This window comes from Dromaius novaehollandiae, chromosome 1 (assembly GCF_036370855.1).
Source record: "Dromaius novaehollandiae isolate bDroNov1 chromosome 1, bDroNov1.hap1, whole genome shotgun sequence".
NCBI lineage: Eukaryota > Metazoa > Chordata > Aves > Casuariiformes > Dromaiidae > Dromaius > Dromaius novaehollandiae.
Window position 1 is genome coordinate 145,459,686 of NC_088098.1, and position 16,502 is coordinate 145,476,187.

Consider the following 16,502-nt stretch of genomic DNA (forward strand, 5'->3'; position numbering starts at 1 on the left):
GCTGTGAGGATTTGCATTGGCATGACAGAGAGGAGCTGAGAACAGTTACTGGAGAAATATTACTGTGCTCTTCATGGACTAAAATAAATGGGAATATATTTCAAGTAAGAAAAATAAGGGAAAAAATCAGACAAAACCAGCTTTAATTCTTAGTTTATATAGAAAGTTAAGGCTATGGAGATGTGACAAAATGTCAGTCATGCTGCCTTTAGATACTACTGTGATGAATACAGCATAACCAGATAGTGCTGACTTTAATTCCAAAGTGAACCTGTATCAAGTAGTTGGGACTATCTAGAAAAACATGGCTGTGGATAGGAAAATTAGAAAGCCAGTTTTGTCCTCATTTGAGATGAACAACAGAAAACTCAGAAACAACCATGCAATTGAAATCCCAGAATATTTTTTTCTGGAGGCACAAAACAGGAATATTTGCCTCAGTGAAGTGACAGTGTCAGCTGACTTGTGTAGATATAACTCTTGCAAGTCTCATCACAGTGGAAATACTCAGAAAATTTCCAGCCATCTCTAATCTGCAGCCTTTTTAGTCAGAGTTCGGGGCTCAGTTCTTCTTCATTTGCACTGGAATTACCACAGATGTCAAAAGAATTACTCCTGATTTAGTTCTGAGAGAGATCTAGAGGGATTTAGGAAGCCAGTAAAAGGAGGAAGGACAGGAAATTCATCAGCAAGAGATTAAGCCCTGAATAAGCATGTCTCCCAAGGAAAGGTCAAGGCAAGGATAAATTTTGGCAATATTTGCAGAAATAATGATAAGCAGATTTCAAAATGAAGAAGCTGTGGGAAGGAAAGAGCCTGAGATTTCTGACCATGGTTGCAAAATAAATGTCTGCATTAAAAAGACTGATAGTAGAGTTCAAAAATACTGGAGAAAGAAGAATTTTTTGACTGATTAAGATACATGGGATGTTGCATGAACCTTTTTTCCTTCATTCCCAATTCTTTAGTTTCAGACATTGCACGCCTGCTCAAACCAAAGACTGAAGGCTCTTATGACATTGTGCATACAGTAAGCATTCAAACAATTTTTTTTCCCAAGATTGATGCTCCTTTATCTGTGCTATAACATACAGAAATGCTGCTGTTAAGCATTCAAATGACCTTAACTGAATCCCCTGGGCTTAGAGCATTTGCTTTGGGAACACTTGCAACACGCTGGCCATGTGCGTGTTTGTTTCTGCTCTGACTCACTGATAAGCCCTCTCAACCCTCACCGAATTTCGGTCTCTCTCTGGGAACAAACATGCAGTTCAATATTTCTGCCAGGACACCGCAGCTAGTGGCAGCGGCCAGGGGACAGAGGGCAGAGCTGGATGGACCCACTGGCCACACAGTGGGCCTGCCCTGTGGCAGTAGGGCCAAATATGAACCTTAAAGCTTTTATAGACTGAAGGGCCTCCAGGTACCTGCCCCCAAGACACAGGTAGGCCTAGAGCCTTGCAAAGTCTCCTTAAAAAAATAAATTACTAATAACATTACACCAGCAGTCCCAACTGCACTCAAGGGGGGCAGCCTGAAGGGTCCCTGTGCCTCCAGCCAGTCTCTCTGGGTGATAAAAAGAATTGGGAAGGGCTTCGGTGCAGCAGCTACACCACAGGCCTATGCCCCAGGGACAAAATGTAACCCAGAGAGTCTGACTGGGGTTCCCCTTATTTGTTTCTGAAGTTACTGGACCGCTATGCCTTGTCCAAACCCACTGTGATGTGAGTGGGACCACGATGAGGCTTGAGTGGCCAGAGTCAAGAGTCCTCATTTCCACTGAAGTCCCCATGCTTGGTACTGCCTTTTCATGAGGTGCCTTTGGTGACCTAGAACAGGTCAGCAGGAAACCCTAGGCACAGGTATTTAGTGAGATTTAATTTACCTGAACACCTCCCAGTGTCTCAATGTTTCTGTGAAGAAATGCTCCTGGCTTTATTCACAGCAGATAAACCAGTGTACCAGCTGACAAAAATGCTACTGCAATAGTTAGACACCAAGCACAATACTGTTCCCTTGACATGATGAACTCCCAGGAATCAGGGTGACATGAGGTGAGGTTTTTCTCCCCCCATTCTATCATCAAAAACGGAGTATTGCAAGAGGAAGGAACTTTTTTGGCTTATTTTAAAATAATAGAAACAAGAAGGACAATCAGGGTTGAATGTTATTAGCAAATTTTTTATTTGAAATTTTTGAAAAAGAAAAAAACTGAAATAAAATGAGATTCCTCCACATTTGATCCAGTCCCACCAATATTAAGTGCAAATTCAGTGGTTTTGGGGCAAGGTCCAAGCAAATAATTTTCCTCTCAAACAGAAGAAACAAAGATCATAGTTTCAGTTTAACTACACCAGTCCTAGTAAGAAGGTTTAGAAAGCCCTAAAAACATACAGGAAAGCCACTCTTACTTCAGTTGCATCTGAAAGGGGAGGTGTTTTTCCCCAAATGCTTTGAGCTCTGATGCCGCTAGTATTTTAAACAAGACACTTCAAAACCCACTTTATCATTGAGCTCTAAGAAGGACTTGAGCTCCAGAGATGTGTGTACTGTAAGGAATGAAAAGCCTGGAGAAATGACATAGGTTTCCTAACTACATGGGACATAGGCTCTTGCAACCTTCTTGTTATAACAGTGCTTTCTTGTAGCACATCTCATCAACGGATCTCAGAGTCCTTCACAAACACTCATTCCTTTTCTTGAAACCCCACTGGTATGTGATAAGCAAACATGCTGTTTGTATTTTTAGAGCTCAGGGAACATGGGCGAGGAGCAAGAAAGAAAGGAGCAGAAGGGCACAACTTGCAGATGCCGGGCTGCTCTGCCCCACAGATGCACTGGCTGAATGAATCTGCTGCACTTGAGATCAAATGTGAAGTAGTAACACATGTCTGGCAGTGATAAAAGATTTGTCACTTTAGGGAAAAAGCACAAGAAAGTCCTGCAACAAACTACTTGTTCACAGTCAAGAAGTTCAGTGACAGGAGCTGATTTGCACTTTCAACCACAACTTGCCATGGAGCAAGACCTTGTAAGAGCCACACTTCAGCACAGGCATGACTCATCTACCAAAAGCAAAGATACAGGTCAGATAAACTGGGTCCTCGGTGTGGAATTAGCCCTGCTCCATGCCCTACAAAGCTGTATCTGTTGAAGTTACGTAGACCTGGTGCTCACGCTTGATCTCAGCACATATGTCATACATATCTGGTGCACGAGCAGAAGTCTACTAGGATAGATGTCTCAGGCAGTGCAAGCACAATCTGAGGCGACCTACTGCAGATGTTTGTCCTCCAACAGGACACTGCACTGCAGACAGTACAAGTCATCCATGGCAGAGGCTATAGGTGCAGGGCTGGCTGCAGCTGAGCTCAGCATGTCGGTTTAGGTGAAACACTGCTAGTATTAAAGGCTAAGGTCTACAACAGAAAAATGACACATTAAGCAGTTTCCAAGGGGGCAGATAACTTTACAAGATACTTTATCTTCCAGGGTTTTTACACCTTCACCCATCATGTCCTTTAAACTGGAAGAGATCAACTGTTGTAACAGAGTAATAAAACTCCCACACTACCACAAGGCAGTAATTTATAGCGTAGTCACTTGTAAACCACTGAATATATACTAGTGGGTCTTTTTTTCTATCACCATGGCCTAAATCCAGCCACCCTTTGGTGAATTGTTTTCCACTGGTACCCAAAACAACAGAAATTTCAATTGCTGGTGCTTGATGAAAGCTTTTATAAGGAATGCTGAACTGAAAAGTTGTATATGTTGTGCCCTTGTGCAAGGACTGCAGTTACTGAGGTAATTCTACTCTCACATACTCGGTCTCTGCTGGAAGTGTGTGTAAAAACAATCCAGTTAGTTTCCTACCCACAAACCAATTTTGTGTTATATTTTATTTTGCATGAACTAGTTCATCATTATCCAGATATACACTCAGCATGGGCCATCTTCACCAAAGTTTGTAAAAATGGTATAACAAATATCCTTTGAGTTGTTACATTGCATTCTTACTTAAGGGGCTGTTACTAGCACTGCTGTACACAACATACAGCATACGATGTTATCTGACCACAAAAGCAGATTTGCCACACCTCAAAATACAACACTAACAAACCACATTCTCTTAAAAGCAATGGTAAAAAGCCACCCCAATGCACTGGAAACTCAACAGCTGTCCAAATGCCACTGTTTGTCTTTGATGAACTCAAGGAGATACAGAAGAACTGCTCAAGGAGTGAGCAAACCCTACCTGACCGTCATTTATTTCCTCCTATGAGCCAATTTTCCTTAACAATTCTCCTTCAGTTAGACTGAAGAGGCACTAAGACTTTTCAAACCATCACATGTCCTATAGGACTTAGTACAGCCCTCTCCCAGGAAAAGAGATCACTGCCTCTTAACAACAAGACAGACCCTACACAAGAGCTAATTCTAAAGACTGTCTTGTTTGTTAATTGAATTTTTCATTGATCAGGATGTTCCTGACTGACAGGTTTTGCTGTAAAATAAATAAATACATCAGTTTTTCTTATTCTGTCAATACCTCCATACCTCCTTTTCTTATTCTGTCAATACCCCTATATCTCTTCCATCTGTAATGATCATGGCAATGGTAACTAAGCATAAGCAATTCAGGAAATACTAATAACACTCATTTACAGGAGCCTAGGAACACATTTATTATAGCATGTGTTAGAAGCTGCAGAGAGCAAGGACATTTGTGACACGTTGAAATACAAGTATTTCTTGTTCCTGGGCTACAAGCAAAGAACATGTTGGCACATCCAATGTACACTGTTGTACTTACAAACTTTTTCTAAATGAATAGTTGCATTATTGGAACAAGGGAAGCTCGTTCAGCTTGTGGCTGTGATCAGAACCATCAACTACAAATTCAGTCATTGCTGTAAATATACATGATGCACCTCAGGTCCTTCAGCTCTTAGAGGAACCCCTGATATGAAAAAACTTTATATCAGTGTTAGATCCTTATTTTCAGTCTCTAGTCTGTACGGAAACAAAGCTCATAAAAGGCAAATAAAATGAACTAAGTAACCCTGGTCCCAGCTGAGGAAGCTAGGACTCTACTAATGGGCAACTGAAAGCAGCTTAACACAAAGCTAAACCACTGGCAGCTTATGGAAAATAGAACTTGACAAATAACTGGATTTTTATCTTTTTTTTTAATTTTATTTTTGAGGAAGTGAGAACAATGCAATCTGTCTTTCTTCCTATCTTTCTTCTCCTGGTACCTTTTAAACCAGCTGAGTTCAGCCAAAACGATAGCAGCTATAATAGGCACTTCTTGGAAAAAGCCTTTCTTTAATCTTTTAATAATTCAATTAGCAGACCCTTTCACTTTGCGCCAGATCCAAAGGACTGCACATTGCTGCATCCCACAGAGGCCACACAGCAGGACCAGGAGGGCAGAAAGCTCCAGGAAGTTCATTTTGAGTTTCTTCCCTCAGCCATAGCTGGACGAGGGCTGATCACTATGCAGGCAAGTGTACGCCGTAGGGCACCGACAGGTCATAGCCCTGAGCACTCTGGTCAGACTCCAGAGCTGGCCCTGCTTTGGGCAGCAGGTTGGAGCAGGGACCTTCCCAAGTTCCTTCTTGCCTGAGTTAATCTGTGAGCCTATGGTCCCGGTTGCTGGCCAGAAAACTGGGACTGGACCAATAGAAAATTAGAAGGAGGCTAACACAGTTAAAGCCAAACAATCCTAGCCTTACAGGAGAGAGAGATAGCCAGAGTAGCTCGATTTTTAGACAGAGTTTCTTTTTAGCAAGTGAGGTATAATGCAGTCACACTGTCTCATGTCTGTGTCTCTTTGTGTCGTATCTTCTCTTTCCTCCTTCTAATTTCTGAATGCAAACTAACTTCCTCCTAAATCAGAGAGAAAAGGGCACATCTAGGATGCCCTCATCTAAGCTGCTTCAGATTGGCTCAGAGACATACTCCTACCAGACTTCTCCAAATTGTTTCCCACCCCCAGAAGTCCTCCCTAAGGGCACTGCTCTCATGAAGACTGACCCTGCAACAGTCCTTACATTTCTAGTGGAAAAACCACATTCTCCAGCCTCATGTTTCTTCCCACTGTTTGCCTCTTTCATCTCGGCTCAGTGAGGAAAGCTTAGTCATCTTTCAAAATATCTGCTTTCCTTAGTACAATCTGCCTTATACATGTAAGCTCACTCCTTCACAAGCTTCCTTTCTCCCACCTGATATCGTTATCTGCAAGGACTATGTCTACACCTTTGGACACAAGAATATTTCTCAGCTCCAAGGTCAGGGAGCACAACAGGGCTCCATCTCAAACCCACGTCAAGGTGATGCGCCATGCACACCAGCCTCTGTGCTCCTCAGTTCTATACAAGGGAAACCTCAGCAGGCCCCCTAATCTGGGTAATCAAGAGAGCAGAGCCTGAACTTCAGGACAGAGACAGACAAAGACACTGAAAGCCGAGAATTTTTGCCTGTGACGGGAGTTATGGCAAGTTTTAAGCACACGCTGTGGCACTGCAGGAGGGTAGGGAGGCAAGTAAGCAAGATATCACCATGTTAGGATGGAAGAAAGAAGAGAACTAGCATGCAAGGAGCAAACAGACAGCTACAATTGAAACACAGCTCTGCTGCCCTCATGTCTCTCTGTTTGATCCACCAAGCAGACTACTGGGAATGGGAAGTGCTGCCCTGTGCCTACTACCGATGCTTGACAGCAGATTACAAGATCACTACTTAGAGCTATAATTACACTGTAGGGCTGGCAGAAGGGGAAAATAATGGTCCTAGAAGGATAAAAATTGTTCTGAAAATAGATTAAAAGAGCATTAAAAAATGAGAAACTTACCCCTCATCACCTGGCAGTCCTGAGCTTCCTTGTTTTAAAATGAAAGTGAACATGAAATTCCCTAAATGATTTCAGACTTGTGGCTGTTAGCATTAGATGAGAAATGCCCTGTCCTAAATTCTGTCTGTAAGAGCACAAGAACCTGCATTTCTTGACAGGAATGCCAGGTACACCTAAATAAGTCCATTTATGCAGCAAACTGTTCCCTTTTGTTGCCTTGCTTACCAGAGTGTGGCTGCTTCTTAGACAGCCAGAGCCAGGGACACAAAAACGCCTGTGTGCAATAGGAGAGCTGAAAATTTTCAGCCTGTCTTTTCTGGAGTGTTAGTTATGGGCTCTGTATACCATGAAGGTTCACCCTGAGGTCAAGCATTAATGGTCAGGATGTGTGCTTCTTCCCTCAGTTCCTCCCATGTGCTTTCAAAGAAGCAATCAACAGTGGTGCAAATAAACAGATGGACAGAGCTGCTATCCTAATAGCATGCATTAGTAGAACCACAATAGCAGAAGTCCCCAGCTTGTGCAAGGCCTTGGCATGACATCATGGCTTAGCAAAACTATTTGCACAATCTCCGGTTATTATTTAATCCAACACCTAGGGCTAAATGTAAGACTCTTTTCTTGCAACAGTGCAGAGTGATGTCAAAGCCATAGAATTTCATACACGAGCTTTCTCAATTCAGGCCAAGAGCACAAATGAAAACACAAGTCAGATATTCTGACAGAGCAGCAGAGTTTCAGCTTCCACTTCCAGCAGAACACGAGCAGGCGCATCCCTGCATGTTACTGGCCCTCTTGTCTTGATTAGGCAGGTTTCCTTCCAAAACAAAAAACTAACAACTTTGCTCACTACACAACAGAAGAGGGTAGGAGAGCCTGTTTCTTCTTCAGTCTTCTTTAAAACATATCTCTGACAGCCAGCCCAACAGCAACAGGCACAACTTCTCTTTAAAAAGCACCCAAACTGACAGAAGTCCAAATAAGGTATGGATTAATTTTTTTCTGCCAGTTACTCAGTAGGCCTATAAGTCTCTGGGGAGTTTCTTAAATCCACAGAGTGCCCCCCAGGCTGCATGTGCAGGTGCCTGCAGAGGGAAGAAGAGGAATACAGTCATCTCCTAAATCCGAAAATTCCCAGTCCCTATGCGGGCCCGTAGCAAAGGAAGGCTCCTAGTACTGTGGCAACCAAAGTTCACATAGTAATCTTCTACTGTCATCCCTCCCTACACGCACAATCTTCATGATTTTCCTGAGGATATTATGCACTTCAACATCATTTTGACAACTTCACCCATCAGATCTTGGCATCACCTGACACTTCATCCAAGGCAACCTTGATGTGCACCTGAAAGTTGTTCCCATTGGAAGATGGTAGCCATATGGCACAAGCTGTTGCAGCAGCTGCTGCTGCTTAACTCCAAAGGGGGAAAATTCACCTGACACCTCCCCTGGAGCTATCTGTTTAGCACCTCCAGAGAGCAATTCGTCCCATCCTCAACTAAATCAGACAAACTGCAGCCTAAAAATACCTATTTCTCTGCATTAGCATCCCTTAATGCTTAAGGCAACTATCTCCTGTGACAAATTTCCTCTGGAAGAGATCAAGTTTGCATTATAAGGGAGATAATCGGTCAAAGTTGCTTTAGGGTATTGCCTGGAAAAAGTTTATTCACAGTGGGTAGACACTGCATGATCAGGCATGACTGATCCTTAATTTTGGGTCAACATACCACAAGATCATACAGCAATACAAAACTGACTGGAGGCCAGAGTGGGCATGCAGTCATCATGAGCCAGATTATCTGATATGAATTTTGTGCATACTTCATATTGTTAGACTGATAATATGCCACCTGCAGGAGGACAGACAGGCAATACCTGGTCTGTTATAAAGCCTGCTGATACAAGAGAAACCCCTTAGCTTTTTTAACATATTTAAATTATATGTTAGATTTACTGTGGCATCAGAATACAGCTTCATCATGAACTGATTGTATCTCAGGTCTCAACTCAAATATATCAACCATTTTCAAGAGTATCACGGTTAGCGTTTAAAAGTGGCTTCAGCATGAAGGGATGACACCAACAGAGGTCAGTGCTTCACCAGAACTCAGCCTCTCCTAATCTTATCTAGTGAAAATTGTTCAACTCATTGATCACGAATTTTTAAATGGGGGAAGGGACTAAAAGGAAACTTGTAAGTGACATCTTTCAAGGGGAATTGTCCTGATCATTAGCTCATCCTAAAAATTACAATAGAAAAAGAGCAAACAACAATCTCTCTCCCTATTTTTGAATTCCTTGTATGTAAAGATCTTTAGTGAACATGGCAGTTTTTGACATTTTTCCTTCTCTCTTCCCCCACCCATCCACAAACTTTTAAAGCAAATACTTAGAATAAATAAGAAGCTTATAAAATTACCCTATGTGGTTTAATTATTAGAAAGGTCATTAGCATGATAGGAAATACACCTTATGAGCTATTGCTCACCCTGGGACATTCTCTTTGCATCAACAAGGAACCATACCGTGGAATCTTGAAACGAATAAAGCCATTTGTTAAAGTAAACAGAAGGTTTACTTTGTACTCTATTGAGAAATCTCTTGTGACAGATTGCAGAAAATAACAATTCTTTCTCAGCAACATGCCTCTTAACGAAAATCAAGGGCAAATTCCTAGGATATCAACCTCAAAACTGCCCCTACCAGCCATTGATGCCTGCATTCTGAACAGAGATCACCTGGATTGAATAAGTGATAAGGACACACTCAGAGCTGACTCTAGGTACTCCTACTCATTCCTGTGAAAGCAGGTGCAGATAGGCCTCATTCACATCTGGAGTGAGTGGGAGGAGGATGGAACAACAGCAGCAGCCAGAGGAGGAAAGATGGAGTTTGCAGGGCCTGTTATCTGTTTTCCTGGGCACTAATGTTTTTGCATTCCCTTTTCTCAGCAGTTACTCCCACAAGTTTCCATTACCAGCCCATACTGCAGTCCCCATGTGGACAAAACCCACCATATGTTAGCTGGGTTAGGGCTCTGCTGGGGCTCTCTAACTCTGCTAAAGATTTCTTAAGCAATCCTGTCTGTGCCTCAGTTACCCAAGAGAGGAGATGGTAGTGCTGATCTCTCTCTAGCCCCTCCAAGCAGATGGACTTTGAATATTCATACCACATTCTTCCTAGCCAGGTATCAGCTGCCCTCAAAGTCCTTTAAAAAGTACTTTTCCCTGTTTTAATGCAAGCAGTGTAATGAACATCACATGCTGCGGAGAGGGGTATTAATCAAGAGAAAACAAAGTTGACATCAAATCAAGTTGAACAATGCTAGGCTCCAGTCTTTCTTCACTGAGAGGACTTCCAGGCCAACCTGCACAGATCTTCTCTGGGGAACAGAGCTTAGAGAAAGCCACCAAGCACCAGGAAGGTGAAAGTTAACACTGTCACTGCTTAGCATTACTATCCAAAGGCACAAGCCTATGCAGTCACTCAGTGATCTTCCAGGTAACATTTTAACCCTTTGGCTAATGCCATGTACATTTGAGAAAAGGATCAAGGTGACCAAAACACTGAGGTGGGATTCAGCTCACCCAGCTCCCCAGATACCAGCTCTGCAGATTCCTACAGATGCCTGCACTACTCAGCTTAGTCTCCTTTTGCAATCAAAGGGAGTAAATAATTAAAAGCTACAATTGATTAGCCTCAAGTAGACATCTAAAATCAGTCGGATGAGTTACACCCTAGAGCTGCCTGTTTCTCTCCCCCACACAGTGAAGAATTTATTGATTTCAAAGCAATAATCTTTCATCAAAGAGCACAAACAAGAGGCGGCTGGAGAAGAGAGGGAAGGGGAGGGAGCCCTGACCGAGATGTGGTCTGCCAGAGGGAACAAGAGTGCATAAGTGTAGCTAGTCATCTCAGGAGCATTGCCTGCAAAGTATTAAGCAATCTCACACTGGAAGACACAATTCCAGATCCCAAAGTGCTCCAAGCCAATGAAAGCACCACCTTTCCCAAGCCAAGGGAGCACAGTCAAGCTTGTCCATAGCACTCTAGATTTTTGGCCAGAAGGAGTAATTTATGCTGAATCATTCAAAAAAACAAACAACAAAAAAACCCACTATCTCTGAAATCTTTAGTGAAACAGTATCATCTCAAGCTAATATTCATGTTTCTTCCACTCCTGTTCCCCACAGCCTATGCAGGCTCATATCCCAGCTCATCTGGAGCTTGCATCTCTGCTTTATATCTCCTAAGGGAAAGCAAGCACCTCCTCGAGCCTTTCTGTCAATGCATTGAAAAGATCATTTCATACTAGATTTCCAGTGTTTGTGGCTGTACTGGCTCTCTCGAACTCCCCTCACATGAGCAAGTCCAAGCTGCTCCAAAGAAGTGTGGGCAAGTAGTGGGGCAGGAGAGAAAAGAAAGAGGGCTGAAGGAGGATTCAGGTATGGGCAGGAAGCACAGCAGCACTGGCCAGAGTTAGTCTGCCCTTTCCCAGCCACGCATCATCTGGCAAGATACTCAGGAGTTGGCTGCATACCTCAAACCCACCCACAGGCCTTTACACAAGGGGAAGAGCAGGAGCAGGAAGGCCACGGAGCAGTTTTTCTAGCAGGAGTTGATAGCACCAGTAAAAGAGGGCTTCTGGGTCCATACACAGACTCATTTTCATAGAGCAAAGTTAAGTACCTTCAGACTGCAGAATCCTGTCTAAGATGTCCAGCACCCCAATATTGCCAGGATATCTGTGCATGTCCCCCCCTTCCCTACCTGTATCCAGGTGCTGTGAAACACAGAGTTGAACATTTTTTCTTTAAGAAGACAGGGGCTGAATAAGGAAGAGGGTCTTAAACTATCTCAGGGGTTATCACCACTTATGTTTAAAGCTCACATGAGCCTTATTTATTTTGATGCAGGAGAAGAACCCGACTTCAACACCAACCATTTCTTTGACCTTCAGGTTGGCAGTAGCTGCAGCACGCAGCACAAAAACAAAGCAGTAAGTCTTGTCTTTAAATAACTCAAGTGATCTACCAATCTGGACAAAATCAGTTCATCTACCGCTATTCCCCCCTTCAGCCATTTTTATAAGACACCCACTTCCTGTCCATTCGCCTGCCCAAGGAGATGCCTCTCACTGCTGCAGCTGTTTTCCCCATCAGGCCCATCTGCTGACCAAAGTAACCCTGCAGGTCATCTGATAATGTTGTTAATAGTTTATCAGGGCAATGGCATCTCATTTTCCAAGAGTATTTTCATGTGAATAGAGGGTCAAAGTTAAAATAGAGGGTCCAAGTTCAATGGCTCATCTTTGTAGGCTGTGTATTATTATCCTCCGAAATCTTGATCCACATTGCTATGGAGAGATAACAATAAGAAGACTGCAAGGATCTGTAGTCAAAGTTATATTTATAAGTTTGACACTGAGATGAATCTGGAGCATGATAGTGTCAAGGTAAAATAAACAAATTCTCCAAAGCCACCGCATTTCACCAGCTATCACCAGCAGCTATCTCTTTGCTCTGCCAGGGACCTGTTTACTCGCAGCAGGTAGCTCTAAGTGAACATTTTATTTAAAGGCAGTAATTTTGTGTCCATCCCCTCTGTCATAAGCAAAAAAGACCATCTTTAGAAAAAGAACTCTTTGAGATGAGGTAGATAATTTGACAGTGAATGGATAAACAAAGATTGTTAGAAAAATGATGATGTCTCCTAACCCAGGGTTAGGAGATTACACCTTCTTTTCTTCCTTGAGTCCAAAGCACAACAGTAAAGTGCAGCAAATCCTACGTCCCTATCCTCGCCAGTTCCAGGCCTGTGATAGCACACGGATGCAGCAGCAATGCCAGCACAGCCATGATGTTTTACCAGCTTCATTCACCTCCTGGCTGCATTTTTGAGTATTTGGAAACCCTCAGTTTAGACTAAACAGATTTTCACAAAGAAGGCAAGAAAGGGCACTCAGGTTGTCTCACAAAAGCTAGCAAATACAGGGACCAAAACGTTCCCAAGTGAAGGCCTATTCCCAACACCCACAAAAGCATGTAAGAGAAGAAAAGTTTGTCTAGCCCTGTAAACATTAAGCATGGTAAACACTTAGAAGAGCTTATAAAAGACAGGATACGCAGAGCCATCCCTCGGAAAGCAGACCATCTTCCTTCAGCCACCGCTACCCTGTTGACGAGCTCTGTTGTGCTCTTCTCTCACCCCACATTAGGGAGATACCGCATCAGCAGGTTAGCCCTGAGCAGGCAGTAGCCTCCCTGTCACATATCCCATGGCATGGGGCTGACCCACACCAGCCCACGTACTCGGTCACCCAGTAACAATCTCAGAGTTTATCCTCACCAAGGACTATAGGTACTATTTTGTTCCCAAAACACACAAAGGCAAAAAAAACCTGTCTTGTATACCCCTCTTTTGTGCTGTCCTCCTGTGCAAGGTAAAGGGCCTTTCCCTTACTTTGACTAATGAGGCAAGAGAACAGCCCTACCATGATTTTCAATAAACACTACTTTTTAGGAAGCAAAATCATAAAACAGGTCTGAAATCTGAAGAGATGTGAACAAGCAGACTTTTGGATAAGAGAGAGAAATTCACCTTTGAATCTTTCTTTATCTCGTGAAGTCCTGCTACAATGATGGAGATCCCAAAGCATTCAGACTTTGGAATTTGTGAGTGGCAAACAAAGTATCTCTCTTTAGAGATGGGGGAAAGGCGTGGGTGGAGAATTACAGGCCAGTGAGCCTAGCTTGCACACCTGGGGAAGCCGTAGAAAAAATGTGTAAGGAACCAGAGGGCAATAAGGATTTTTCAAGAATAGATTGTTTCAAAACAATCTATTTTCCTTTTCTGGCAGAGCAAATAGCCTAGTGGATAGGCAATTTTCTAAATAATTGATTATTTTTTATTAAATAAAATGCCTGCAATCACTTCCTACTATTTTTTTAATTAAAGGTTAGGACACTAGACTTGCCTCCAAACATCCTGCTTCACATTGCTCTTCGTACTGGGTAAACAGGAAATCTTGCATAATTGTCAGTTCTTTATAGCAGTTTGGCATAGACGTGGTGCCAGAAGGCATTTAACACCATTGCTCTTAAGAACCGCCAGCAGCTTAATTACTACTGGACTTATGACTAGGGAAAAAAACAACTGCCTGGTTGTTAAGCAAACATTAGAACGAGCTGAATGTTTTATTTCTCAATCAAGTTGGCTTTGTGCAGCTGTATGGACTCATCTGCCTTCCAGGGCAAGGTAGGAGTGAGGCAGAATAATGGGCCAAGAGCCTTTATCCTATTTTACCAATTATCACGTCAAGTAGCACTGGTGCAAAGTGCTTGTTAATGACCTAAATTAATCACCTAGAACAAGAATTGGAAAAGTACCTAAAGCAGGTTTTATAGTGGACTTCAGGCAACTACATTCAAATATGTACTCTGGAAAACCCTGTTAAGCAACCAGGCATATTCACTAATGCCTAGTGCATGAAGTTTCCTTCTTGGCCCCTTGAACCTCAAATTTTTTCCTGGACTTTTCAACCAGAGGGGTCAAATATACCACCTATCTCCCCCATGTCACATCCCCCTCTGAAATGGATAGGACATTGTCCTGGGAGAGGAGGTTTGGACTGGTTGGAGGTTTGGATCAGAGCCCAGAACCTGATGCCCCGTTTGTCAGGAAGCTAGCAGGGTACTTCACGAGAAAGTTGAGCATTATGGATATTTTAAAAGGAAAAAAACAACACATCAAGAACAAATTGCTTCAAAACAATCTGCTTTCCTTTTCTGGCAGGACAAATAGCCTAGTGGATAGGCAATTTTGTAAATACTTGGCTATTTTTAGTAAATAAAATGCCTGCACTCACTCCCTACTGTTTTTTTTAATTAAAGAGTAGGACACTAGACTTGACTCCAAACATCCTGCCTATCCATGTTTGTCAACCAGGAGGGCCCCTTTGCCATGTGAGGACTGCAGGTTCTGGAGGCACTCACTTGTTCTAGGGGCAAACTGTATACACCCTCACGGAAACCGTGTTTACCATTTCCTAATGGCTAACTGCAGTTTCTCCCTGCTCCAGGCATGGGTTATTTTGAGGGATTCTCCCCCTGGGGCATCAAATACTCCCTGCTCATATTGCAGGGAGCCTGAGGGCTGACTCAAGGCTCTGGATAGCACTGGAAGGGCCAAATACCTCAGAGAAAAATACTGAAATATCTAATCTGATATATGATGAATATCATTGGCTTCTTTGTAATATCACAAAATGTCAGCATTAAGGAACTGAAAACATATTATGTGCTGTGTATCTTTCCAGGTGATAAAAAGATACCAATTGAATGCAAAGGCTAGATTTCACTGGAAATGTACATCTTAATAATGAAAGTAAACCTTTCCCTAGAAAATAACTAGAGAGTTAACTAGAGACAACTAGAGAACTCAGAGTTCTGAAAATGGCTTCTGGAGCTTCTCCTGAGGTCAGGTAGATCCACTCAGATTTATACCCTAAATGGGACAGAACTTGCTGCTCCAGCTTGGACCAGAAGAATTTGAATGGATCAATGGATTCAGCATTATTTAAATAGCCTTAAAATACACTTAACATTGTGTTTCTTGTGCCTCTGAGGTACAACCAGCTCCTGCTCACAGGGAAATGAAATGAAAATCATGGAGTTGTGGGAGTCAAAGATAGTCTTGTTTGGGTGCGAGCTTGCACAAAACCATCTGGTGTCAGGAAGCATCAAGAGACACCCCCCCCCCCCCCCAATGGCATGGCCTGTTCTTATACAGGGTCATCTACCAGCATTATCCAAAGTGCATTTCGCCTCCTCATGTGCAAGATGCTATTTCTGCCCTGCAGTGGCTCTGCCAATACTTCCCTTGCAGTAACTGAGGAAATGAATGGATGTGGTGACATTCAGAGGTAAGAGCCACAGAGATACTGTGGCATTCATGGGAAACAGAAGGGTTGTGAAATGACTTGACAAAATAAAAATAAAAAATAATTATAAAAAAATTCTAAAATGCTTAATGGCTACACAGCTACATGCTTTTTCAGTGATCACCTTGCTGACGTTAGCATTGCCAGAACTAACACTGTGTCTCTAGGAGTGCACAGAGAGAGATGGCTGACAGTCTGTTACCAGAAGTGGCTGTAACATGACATTTGGGAACAGAAGTGGAATAAGAAATAAGAATAAAATTGCTAACTATGTGTTGTTCATCCAGGCCTAGCTCAGGATTGTCTTCATAAATGGCATGGACTGTACCCTCATTCCTCATTCACTCCTCCGGCAGCCCATGCAGTAGAACAGAGGCAAAAGGCAAGCGACTTCTTCACTTCCATCACTTATCTGCTCAGTCTCAACAGGGTCTGGACAGGATCTGGCTCACTGCAGGTGTGCTGGGGCCTTTAAAAAAAGCCTGTATTCAAGTGTCCTCTCAATGGTCCCCTGGCTCCTGGCACATGCTGTTAGAATAGGAATCAAGAGCCCAATACCAAAGAAAAAAGAAATTGTATCTGACAAATATTGACTGGTAGGGAAGAAATTTTCAGTCTGACTCCCAAGGCTCCTGATGCTGCCTTTCCTGCTCTATCACCTTCCATTGTGGGACAGAAGCAATAAAACTAGGTTTACTT